The sequence below is a fragment of the Poecilia reticulata genome, chromosome 14 (assembly GCF_904066995.2).
Source record: "Poecilia reticulata chromosome 14, P_reticulata-male-v2, whole genome shotgun sequence".
In the NCBI taxonomy this organism is placed as follows: domain Eukaryota; kingdom Metazoa; phylum Chordata; class Actinopteri; order Cyprinodontiformes; family Poeciliidae; genus Poecilia; species Poecilia reticulata.
In genome coordinates this window covers 24,091,596-24,103,862 of record NC_088843.1, presented here as the reverse complement: position 1 = coordinate 24,103,862, position 12,267 = coordinate 24,091,596, and positions in this window count along the sequence as shown.

The window sequence follows — 12,267 nt, the reverse complement described above, 5'->3', positions numbered from 1 at the left end:
AAAATGAATATATACCGCTATAAAAACAAAAATAAGAAAGCTCACCGTTGAGGGGCCGTTTAGGACAAAATCTGTTTTGTCTCTCACACACTACGAAAGACTTACGCACACTCAAAAAATACTCAAATTACGCATATACACTACTAAAATGTCACACACGCCCACAAATTTTCTCCTACACGCATACACAAAATCCTCCTCAAGGACTCGTCGGTTCACTTAGCGCTCTACTCCGGCTTTAGAGCCGAAGCGGCGTTATAGCCGGCGTTACAACCGGAGTAAGCGACCTTATAGCCGGCGTTAGAGCCGGAGTGAGCACCCTTAGAACCAGCGTTAGAGAGTAAGCGGCCTTAGAACCGGAATAAGCCCTAGGTGAACCTCCAAGCGCTTGAGGAGGGAGCGGTAGAGAACGGCTGGCCGAAATTAACGTTCATAAATCGGATTAACCTTGAGCTAAACGCCGCTTACACTGTGGAGCTCCAATATCTAACTTGAAGCTAACTTCACTGTGGTATAACGCATGCGCGATCTGATCTCCAAATTATGCCCCGCCTCTCCCGTGACGCCTCTCACACATACAAAACTGAGTCTCTCGCATACAAAATAATGAGTCTATATTTTATTAGTTTATATGTGCAATCTTAGTCTTGTGACTAAGACAAAAAAATTGTTTGCGTGTCTGATATTTTAGTAGTGTATGTGCGCAATTGTAGTATTTTATGTATGTGTGAGAGAAATATTGTGTGCGTGTGCGCAATTTTAGTATTTTGTGTGTGCGAGATGTTAGTACAGTGTATGTGTGCGAGAAAGATTAAATGTGTGTGCGTGTGCGACATGTTAGTGGTGTGTACGTGCAATTTTAGGATTTTGTGTATGCGTGTGGGAGAAAATTTGTGGGCGTGTGTGACATTTTAGTAGTGTGTACGCGCAATTTGAATATTTTTTGAGTGTGCGTGAGTCTTTCGTAGTGTGTGAGAGACAAAACATAGATTCTGTCCTAAATGGCCCCTCATAGTTTTCACTTGTGTCGTTTTCTTTCCGAAGTTGGCACACAAACCAGCAACCATTCCCTCCGGTCTCTGCTTGAGTTCAGTTACGGTAAGGAGGGCGCGAGGGTTGTTATGGCAACATGTCTTGGGATAGCAGCATATGGCAGCATATACATGAATACGAGTAGCAGGCTGTGTTGTTGCCCAAATTTACGTCTGTAAACAAAAAGATAACTAAGTATGTGTTCTATAATCCTGACACAATTGCCGATATTTTAGAAAATTGGCAATAATCGTCTAATTTAGTATGTCTACATCTGAATTCAAAGCAACAGCTCCGCAGATTTAATTTTTAGGACAAAATTTAACTTCTACCTATGTTTTGTCTAAATTCTGTTACATTAAGTTATGTTTCAGTGACTTTTTTTGATCAAGGGTATTTTAAATTGCTTTTTATTATGAATTTGGGGATCAACGCTAGGGCTGCACGATATCAAGGAACTCCCTTGTTGTCTTAGCATTGCTGAAAATTGTGATGATGACTTCAATTGTGATTAACCAACCCTTCCTGACTTACACTCTCATAAAAAACCAACACAAGTTGAGGTGGTTTCAGGTTACATCTTCCTTATCTGCAGCTCTCAGTCATCTTCCTGGGAGTTTTTCAGTAATTCACACCATGGGACATCTGATCAGAACGACTCACATGGCATCATTAGGGAGGTTTTTGGAATGTCGAGCAACAATAAACCAAACATTGAGCTGAATAGAGGCAACAGCCAGTATCGCATGTATCCTAGATGCTCCATGAGTCGCCTCTAATGGTCCTGTTGTGATATTGTTCTTACTACCAATACTCTTGCTTCTGGAGTACAACTGGACAAGCTTGTTGAGAATTTAAATGTCTTCAAGAAACAATAACATCAGTTTGAAAAAGAAGATAATTTCACTGATTCTCAGCAAACTTAACTCAGAAAGGAAGAGCATCTATTATTTAAAGTGCATGAAAAAAGTCAGAATTTAAAGCTGCTATATTATTATTAATCAAAATGGGAAGTTAAGCAAGTTATATCAAACATCTAAATATCTGACCGACTAAGACAAAACATGTCTCCATCTTAAGAAAGAAACACACTTGACGCATCTCTGCATGTTTTTTCTTTTGTCAGGCTTAAATTTTCAGATCAAAAACCTATAAAAGTGCAAAATGCATTTAAACACTTTTAAAAATTACTCGGACTTCATTTAACAGATAACAAAACATGAATCATATGAGAGAGGTTTAATTTTAATTCTCCTTTCACTTTATTTCCCTTTGGGATTAATAAAGCATTTTTGAATTTTAATTTGTTGCTTGTTTTTTTTGTTTATTTCCCTGAAGGTCTGAAAGTGATGGCTTCTGGTTTAAATATCCAAAATTAATCAAACTTATGACATCGAGTTAACAGGTTCAAAAATGTTACTTTCAGACTCTTAAAAATATAACATATCATCTGGAAATAATAAAAGCTGATCCTTAGTTTGCCTTTTGCAGGACATGACAACTAATTTGAAATGCAGAGTAGTTTTTGTCCAACTGTTTGCCACCTATTCTTCATTTCAACTTCAATCACTAAGTGAAGTTTAACAGACTGCAGTTAGGGATCATATATTTACTTAAACCTGGCCTGAAATCAGCTTCAGCAGCCAAAAATATATTTAAGAAGTCTTGAATGCACTCCTGCTGAGACTAATAAAAACATATTTACTGCCGTGGAGAGAGCGGGGTTCATAATGGTTGGAGACTGTGAGCTTGCTGTCAGAGGTTTGTTGTCTCAGCTTTCTTGTAAAAACCTCACTGCACACTCCATGCCGGCGTTTTTCCTCCTCAAGCTGAAAGTGATCCAGCCTGCAGAGGCTGATGGGTTGACCTCAACCTGGACACATGTGGCTTTATTTAGGAGCATGCTGACTTATCAGCCTGCAGGCCTGAACCCCTGCTTGGAAAACGATGACTGAGTCTGACAGAACATCGCACACTGCTGCTGACTCATCTGAACAAGAAAAAACTACGCAAGATTGGTAAACATTTGCAGCTGGAAGCGTCACAAAAGTTGAGTCAATGATGTACCGAATGCCTATGTTGCACGCAAATGCATTTAATTTCCTGTTTTTTAAATTTTGTAAAAACTATTTCGTCCTTTCATGTCACACGTTTGCAATTTTATTCTGTGTTAATCGAACATGAAATTCCAATTAAATATATTTACATTTGTGGTTCTATTGTAACAAAATGTGAGCATGACAACAAAATTCTCTCGATTTATGAGAAATAAAAATAAAAATAAAAACTTTTGAAATGATCTCAAATACCCAAATACATTCAAATTAAAAAATTCAAATTCAAACATACTCTATTGATAATATAAAATGTTCTTTATTTCCTGAGTAAAAGTCATTTCTAAAGGGAAAGGAAAGGAGTCTTCCACCTACTGTAATCTGCTTTACTGATTCGGATGCCACTGAATGATTAAATTAACTAAATAAATCATAAAATCTGTAGGTAGTTTAAAAGTAAAATTTAATTAGAAAAAATATCCATTAATGTTTCTTAAGATTTTCACCAACAGATGGGCTTTTAGTTTAGTGTGAAATGTGAAACTAATGCAGTTACTCGTGCTGCAGTGTGTGCTAACCAATTATTTAGATTAATAAAGAAACTATTATATGTCTGCTTTTCCAAACAAACGAAACAGCTAACAGGAGAACGTCAGGGCTACATTGTGTGTTGAGTTACCAACTGTATGGTGAGTTTCTGAACATGTGAGTGCGAATAAAGCAACAGCGTGTTGGTGTATCATATGATACATTAATAAATTACAAATGAGTTCAGGCTTGACAAGTAGATTAAAATATCTCTCAGGTAAAATACAGCTGGAGACAGTTTGGTGTTTGGTGGTCTGTTACTCTGCAGGAAGGTTTGTGGGTGAACCGGATCACAGAACCAAGTAGGAGTTTCCTCCAGCAGGTCTGCCATTTATCATGGGGGCTAGAGCAACATTCCTCCAGCTTTAGTTGACTTGATTTACTGTCTTTTTGTCTGAGTACAGGATTAGCTGCTTGGCCCTCCTCAGAAAGTCAGAAGTGGGCTTAGTCATATGGGGGCCCAAGGGTTAATACAGACAGGGGTCCCTTAATTTTCCTTGCTTGTCATAGCTTTTATACTCATACCTTTGTTCTTCAACAATGAAATATGACGGTTTATTCACTTGAGCTGTGAATACAACTGCTTTTAGATGCACTTCCTATTGGGCAGCTTTTAATGGAACCATGCCACGGTCTTCTCATTGTTATTCAGCCAAATCTGAATGAACTTCATAAGTCAGAATTAACATTAAAAATGTTAATTTTTAATTAACATTTTAATTAAAAATTAAAATTTTAATTTTAACATTTTAATAATCAAACATTATAGGATATAATCAAACATATCATTTGAAAAATCAAACATATCATTTGAAAAAAAGAAATCAGTTTGTTATTGTAATATTATTTGGCTAAACTGGATAGGTGCCGAGGCTAAGTTCATATAGCAATTCTTGATGCTCAATTCCAATTTTTGGCTAAAATCCTATTCTTTTCTGCGTGGTCGTTCATGCTACTAATTAAATGCTGCCGCTATCAGACTTCTGTAAACAGTTTACGTCTCCAAAACGGCCTGTATGCCCAGAAGAATAACGTAGACGTCATACAGCAGTGCTCAGTTTACGGATATAATAATGGGCGCTGACGTCTATGGATCAATGTTAAGGTTTTCAACAGTGGCAGTCGACAGTATCGCCACAAGATCACAAGACGAAGGAAGCTAATAAAGAAAAAAGCACAGCCAATACCAATGGCCTTTATTGGAGCTTTATTGAAACTTCTGTAGAGAAGTCTGTTTGGATGTGTAGTCAGAACCAGACCAGTGATGTGTTTTCATAATTATAATTTTCAGTCATTATTTACGTCTGGATTTACCACGTTAGCTTCTTCTGCTGCAGAATTATGATACTTGTCACACGTCAATGACGTATGTATTTTGGCCCACGACCATTTAGTGGCTCATGGACCAACAGCAGAGTTTTAACCCTTGTATGTATTTGTATGTGCAATTCAATAAAAAATAAAATAAACACATAAATGAGTTTCTCAAAACAAAAAGACTGAACAGTAAGAACAATTTTACAACATAAGGAAAAATATAAAACAGATAAAATATACATAATGTTGTTTAAAACAAAATCAATGTGTTGGATTTTAAACAAGAAAACAAACTTGTTTTGAGATAACCAGATGATTAAATTATCACAATGGCCAGTTTTAGTGTTATTAATATCACTTTGGTACAATCAGTGAGAAATGTTCCTTGATGTGACATCTTCTGCTCCTCTGTCCTGGTTTCTAGGTCAAATTCACGAACAATATTTACCCATTATCTTGGGAAAACAAGTTTTATCTCTAGATTATGAGATAGTTCCTCATCTCTTAAGTGGCGTCAGTAGTATTTTTCTATGCATTACTGCTCCTGGTTTCCGTAACAGACAAAAAGAAACCCAACAGTTTCAAGACTACAGCTCGGTTTTTAAACTACGACTTTAGTAGTAGCATTTTACTTAATTGCAAAATTTATGTACAGAATTCTCATAGTTTCTCTATTACATAAACAACCAAAATCCAATGTACAGTGCTAAAAATGTTTTCAGCTCAGATTAGCTTTAGATCAATTCTTTATTCAAAATAGACCTTTTGCACACATTTTGTGCAACCATTTGAGCTTCTACTGTTTCTAAAAACAGTCCAAGTAGTTAACATCAATAAGTTGATGTTTTTGGGTATCTGGAAACCAAAAGATTTTTAAGTCACCCACTTTATTATTAGAAGACAAACGCATTTGTTCAGCTGGTTTTACTGCTGAATGCGCTGTACAACGGCTGCTGGAAAAGACGGGTGTTTTGTTGCTGACTTACCACCCAAGAAACCACTTGCTGCATTCTTGTTGGTTGTGCAGGAGGCTCCACTTCTGTTTTTCAATGATCTATGGTTGTACATCTCTGCAATCATTTTCACATTCATCAGGTGAAGACATTGATTTGGAGGTCATGGCCAGAAGGAACTTAAGTATTTGCATAAATGTGAAGAGGCCTAAAACATTTCATCCTTAAAGGAGCACAAAATAAGCAGAACTTAGTGGGTTAAATCTCATTAACAGAATTACTTTGTGCAAAAAAATGTAAGGAAAATTAGTTTTTTTATAGCCCACAGACTTATATTAATATTAATTATTTCCAGGCTCATGTGGCCTTCAATCCTGGTTTCTTATACTTTAGCATCTTTCTGTGTATCTGATTAAATTGCAGATGTTCTGCTGGTTTGACTCAAGATATCTTCAGGGCAGATCTGTTAGACACACTTCTCCAGGTGAAAATAAGAAACATTAGTTAACATCAAAATTACCTTAGAAGGAAAAAATTCATTTTCCAGCCCAAGTGTTGCAATAACTTTCTTACTTGCCTTTTTCGGCAATAAAAAAACAAAAACTTTTGTTTTGTGTGTGGACAATAAAATGAGAAATCTGGCCTGAATTGTATTTATCTCAGGAGCTATAATCAGCGTCCAGCTCATTTAAAATGACGAAACACAATGTTCTTGGCAGAAGCTCAAAGTAGAGTTGAGAAAATCTGTTTTTCAGTTTGTTGTAGAAGCACAAGATGGCAGATTCATGATTTATTTATGTCTGCTGCCCTCTATACCGTCTCTCCACAGCTTCAGATGCAGGAGCAACGTGAGACTTAATGCAGAATCCATAAGAGACAATCAGATTAATGTTCCTGCAGGAAGTCAGGCTGACCTCTGACCTTTCCCATGATCTTTGCTGATAAATATGGACAGTAAGTGCTCTGTGGGAGTGCTGGGGTTACTGAAGATGAGAAATAAGATGTGATCTGCATCCAGTTTCACTAACGCTGGAGATCATGGAGGTTCAGTCAACCTCTGTGAATATGGAGAGCAGTGGGATCATTCATCTACAACAAAAAGCTTCTTCAGATGATGGTTTTCTGACATGAAACAGAACCAGAAAAAATGGGCTGCATTGCATGTTATATTTACACGAACATGTTCTGGTATGACTTGAATGCAGCAAGGATTGGTTTGAGCAGCAAAAGGAATGATGATAATGTAAATATATTAAAGCTGTAGCTACTTTAGGGCAAAGTTACAGAGATAACAGGTTAGAGATTGTGAAAATAAGACTGTTTATCCTCCACATCTGTAGATTCATGCTCCATTACGATCAAACCAGAGGCTGGATTTAACTCCATCATGAGGTCAAGCTTGTAGTTTTAACTAAAACAATTTTTCAATAGACATAATTTTTCCATCTGAGGGAAAAGTAGCATTACTTGTCAATAATACTGGATGCGTTATTCAACAAATACACTTTTTCAGTTTAGAAATGACTCATTTAAAAAGAGATGACTTGAACATCTATTAATTTTAGTTAAAAAAAGTTCAGAAATATTTTAGAACAATATAATAAAATCAGTATAGAGGAATCCAGCAGTAGAGATATGTTAAAATTGATTCCATATACACACAGAGTTTAATCCTATTTTAAAAGTTGATAGTGCAGCTTTAAATGACTTTCAATAAAGTCTTGGGGAAAAAAAGCATGATATTAAATAGATTCAACATAAAAGTAAAAGATAAAAAAAAGAGAATCAATAAGTAGATTTTAGGGCCTGTGGTACCAATTCAAAGGTCATTTGAACAATTAATTTATGTAAACATTAAATAACAATAGCATTTATAATGTGCTGACTTAAGCGACATTGTTTCAAGTAACTACTTGATGTAACTCATTTTATTTATTGAATCCAAATTATTTTTATCTGGATATTTAGAAAGAAAGCATAATTTTTGTCCTCGAAATTAGTAAATATTAATATAAAAAAATAGAATCAACACATGGATTTAATCAACATTTGTAATATTATTAGTAAATCCAACATATTTTAATCAGTGATTTCATCATCGTCTGTTTAATGTTTTTATTTAAGTTTACTTAATTAAATAAGTCGTTTTTACTTAAAGTGTAAAATCTACTCATTATATTAATTATCACTTTGTTGTAAATTTTTTGTTTTAAGTAAATAACACTCTTATTGCTGAACAAATCAGTCTATTTGTTCAGCAACAGAACAAGACTAAAATTAAAATTTTTAGGTTAATTTAAAACATTGGAATATCTGAGAAGATGCATTTTTATTTCCCTAAAAGGAAACTGAAGTGTTTTTTCCCAGATGCTCAGTCGTTTCTCACTTTCTACTCCGATGATGGGCCAGCGCCTGAGTCAGCAGCGACTCCTTTGATCCCGTTTCCTCTTACAGCACAGTTCTTCTGATCTCAGCAGGACCGAACCAGAAGTCCAGGTTTAATTATGACTCACTGCCCGCTCACAGGGGAGAGGAAAAGTCACTGAGGTCTGTTTCCAATTTGGGAACCACAAATATTTTCCATTCGCTTCCTCTGATTCTATCGTTGTTCATCTAATAAACAACTAATTTGAAAAAAGAAAAAGGTGGTGGGATTTTACGCAAACAGGAAGACGTCCTTTGAAAGACAGGAGATGATGCCTTGGAGTGGAGCAGAACAGCTGTGAAAGCTGGTAAAACACCACCTGAACTCTGTTTTCGTTTTTCCAATCTGGTGCGTGTGCTGCAGATTTGGTTTGGGACAAACATGGTTGTAATTCAGAGAGTTTGTGAGCCAAGTTGTCCCTGCGGACCAGAGGATGTAGTGCTGGAAAAATACCCAGATTCTGCAGAGCAGAGACAGTTTGATCTACCAGTAGCTCATTTATTGGGAACAAAGTCCAAAAGAAAATCATTTTCTGTATGTTTCTACAGTTTGTTCGGATGTATTTAGTCTCCTTTGATGCGTTAAGACGATTATTTGTGCAATTTAGGAGTCTACTTGTTGTTGGGAATAAAGAAAATAAGAAAGGAAGAATGTTGGGACAAAACGTTAAAGGGAAAGAGGGAGACAAGAACAAAGGAGAGAAAGAAGGGTGACCACCTTACAAATCTGCTCATAAACCTGCAGACAGAGAAAAAAAGAACTAAGGAAACACAGCAAAAAACTACATGCATACATAACAACAAACATGTCACTAATTAATAAAGGATAACTGCAGCCCAATATAGTTTCAGATCAGTGCATAGAGGTGCCATAAGTTTCTCCAGCTGTGAACAGAAACAAAGAGAAGTTATTGTCTTTGGACCTAAAGAGGAACAATCTGCAGTCAACACACAGATTCAGTTATTACTTCAGTTATTTAATAAATAAATAGTTAATAAATAAATAGTTATCATTACTTCAGTTATTCCAACTAGAAACTAGAAACCAGGATGAAATCTGGGTGTCTAACTGTCTTCATGTGGCTCTGAGGCTTCAGAGCCACATGAAGGCTCAGAGCCATGGATTTATCTGAAAATGTTCAGATAAATCCTGAACATTTTCAGGATTTATGTCCCAGCAAGATCTAGAGAACCTCATCCATGATTTATCTTTAGTCGCATTGATTACTGCAGCAGTACCTGCCTAAAAAAAAAAGATGAGACAGCTGCTGCTGATCCAGAACCCTCACATGGGTGTTGATAGTCTGATAGATTCGGTTGGATTTGGGACCAAATTTGCAACATTTGTTACATTTTCAGCTGCTCTGGTTCTCTGTCACTTGACAAAATGTAATGTTTATTGACGTTTTATAATTGGTTTCTGTATTATGTTTTTAATCATGTAAATCACTTTGAAAAGTGTTACACAAATACATTTAAACAGTAGCCTAGCCAGCCAACCAGGACAAGAGCTCTCAGGAAACCACCCAATATTTTCATCTCTAACTACATTTTTCAGTTTTCTTTCAGGTTTATTTTAAGCTGTCATCATTTTACCCCCACAGAAATACCAACTGAACCTGCATGAAAAGTGCATAAATGACTGAAAGCCACACCGCAGGACAAACTCAACGAACCAGCAAACCTCTGAGGTTTCGGCTCCCAACAAGCGGTGAACCCATGTCTTGTAGCTCATCACTTAGAAATTATTTTGTGGTTGCGCAATAGTGACTTAAAAAGAAGGAGTAGCACTGCTGTGTGAAATTGAATGAACACCACAAAATTCCCTGTGTTTGTTAATTGAGTTTGCTAAGAGGGTTGATTATTACTCATATAAACACAGTCTAGACAGGTCCAGATTCCAGATAAAACAGATCCAGATCACTGCTGGTATTTCCCAAAGCTCCACAAAGAAAGAAGGAAAACATAAAACCAGACAGCGTCTTTGTTTTGTAGCTAAAGATTCTATTTTAAATGCTGTTATTTAATCATCAAACGCTCTGACTGCATCATCGCATCTTGAAAATAAGACATAATCCAAACATGTTTCTCTGTACACATGAAAGCCGGTTTTCTAACGAAGCGCTTCGCCCTGACAGTGATTAAGAGTCGTTTTCCCTTCACTGATGTGAAACAGGATGGCTGGTGGATGATTTCCTGTACCACCCTGGACTGTAAATTAGGTCCAGTAAGTGTCTCCGGGGAGGCGAAGTGGGTGGAGGGTCTGACTCACTGACGGTGAAAGCTTTTTGTTTGACAGTCCAGATAAAGCCGCTCATGGACAGCAGAGCTTTTTCATTTCTTAAGGGTGAAACTCCGCAGAAAACAGAGAGAAGGCGGCCGTCAGGGCAGAAATGTTACATTAAAAACAGTTCAATGGGGTTAGCATTTAAACGTTAAGTTTGATTTACTAAATAAAGGTTATCTGTGGGGTTAAAGGTTTTGCGTCGTTTCCAGACATTACTGGTTGAGTCTGATATGGTTAATTGAAATAATCGTCAACTATTCAATTAATCATTAACTGGAGTATGCAGATTCAAAAAAAAAGTAATTTGCTGAAAGAACAACATAATCAGAGCAGTAATAAGTCAAAACTGAAGATTTTGGTTGAAGATTTGGTTTTATTTCTTAGATGCAACATTTTGCATCTAAGAAAAAAGTATGTTTTCTAAACAGAACTCCTCAAGTGGCATTTTTAGCGTCACCTGGTTCAAATTCTAATAAAACATCTTCTATTAAACAACTTTTGCAATCCAATTATTAATCAATCAATCCAAAAAATAATCAGAATGGTTGAACTTTTCACAAGATACTTGTTTAGCTGAAGATGCATCCTTTCCTTTCCTGTTATTGCATTTTAGGCATCTGGTTGATTGTCTTATTTAATAAGGAATTATTTACATATTTTAACGTATTCCCAATATTGTATAAGAAAGTGTTTGAATAAAAACAATGCAGAGTGTGATAATCTTTTCTTAGAATGATTAATTGGTAAAATTATCAATAATTGCTAAAATAATCATTAGTTGCAGCCCTAATTATTAGCATGATAAGCTCCAAATATATTTAAATGAAACGCGTTCCGATGAAAAGGTGGATCTGAAAAAAAAAGCAGTAATTGTAGGTCTGAATTATGAAAACAAATTTGTAATTTGCAGACCTTTCCAGTCAAGGGGAAGTTATACTGACATAATTAGCATGAACCATGTTCCTCATAAGCCTGTAATGTATTCAAACACATAATGTCATTGTTATCTAGGGAAATCACCTTCTGTAAACTGATACAGAGCAACATCACAGTGGTAAGTTTACAATTTTCCCATTTAAAACAAGCCACTCAAATGCAGCACCACAAAGTGAAACCGACAGCTAAAAAAGTACCTCTGTTTTGAATGTTTTGAATTAACATCAGGACGTAATATGTTACTAAATTCCTATGAAAAGAATCAACATCTTCCTGCAAAAGCATTTGAAGTAGGTTCAGAAATATAAAAATAATAACATATTCATACCTTTATACTAGTATACAGTATGCTGCTGTAGATGAGGGTGTCAAATCTTGTCGAGGGTTTTTGCCCAGCAACAAAACCATCCCTCGGGCGAGTCCAACACACCTGAAATGAATGACCAAATTACTTCCTCGTTCAGGTGTGATGACGCAGAGACGCATCTATTTTGAAAACCCATTTATATTCCAGCTTCAAATTTGTAGCTGAGGTTTTCAAATGTTGCTTCAATATTCCTACATAATGTTTTCTCATGATGCCGTCTATGAAGTGCAGTTTCTCCATTTCTCATATTTCACAGTTAAAATGGCTCTAGCAAACCCATTTCATCTCCAAATGTAACTATGGTAATTA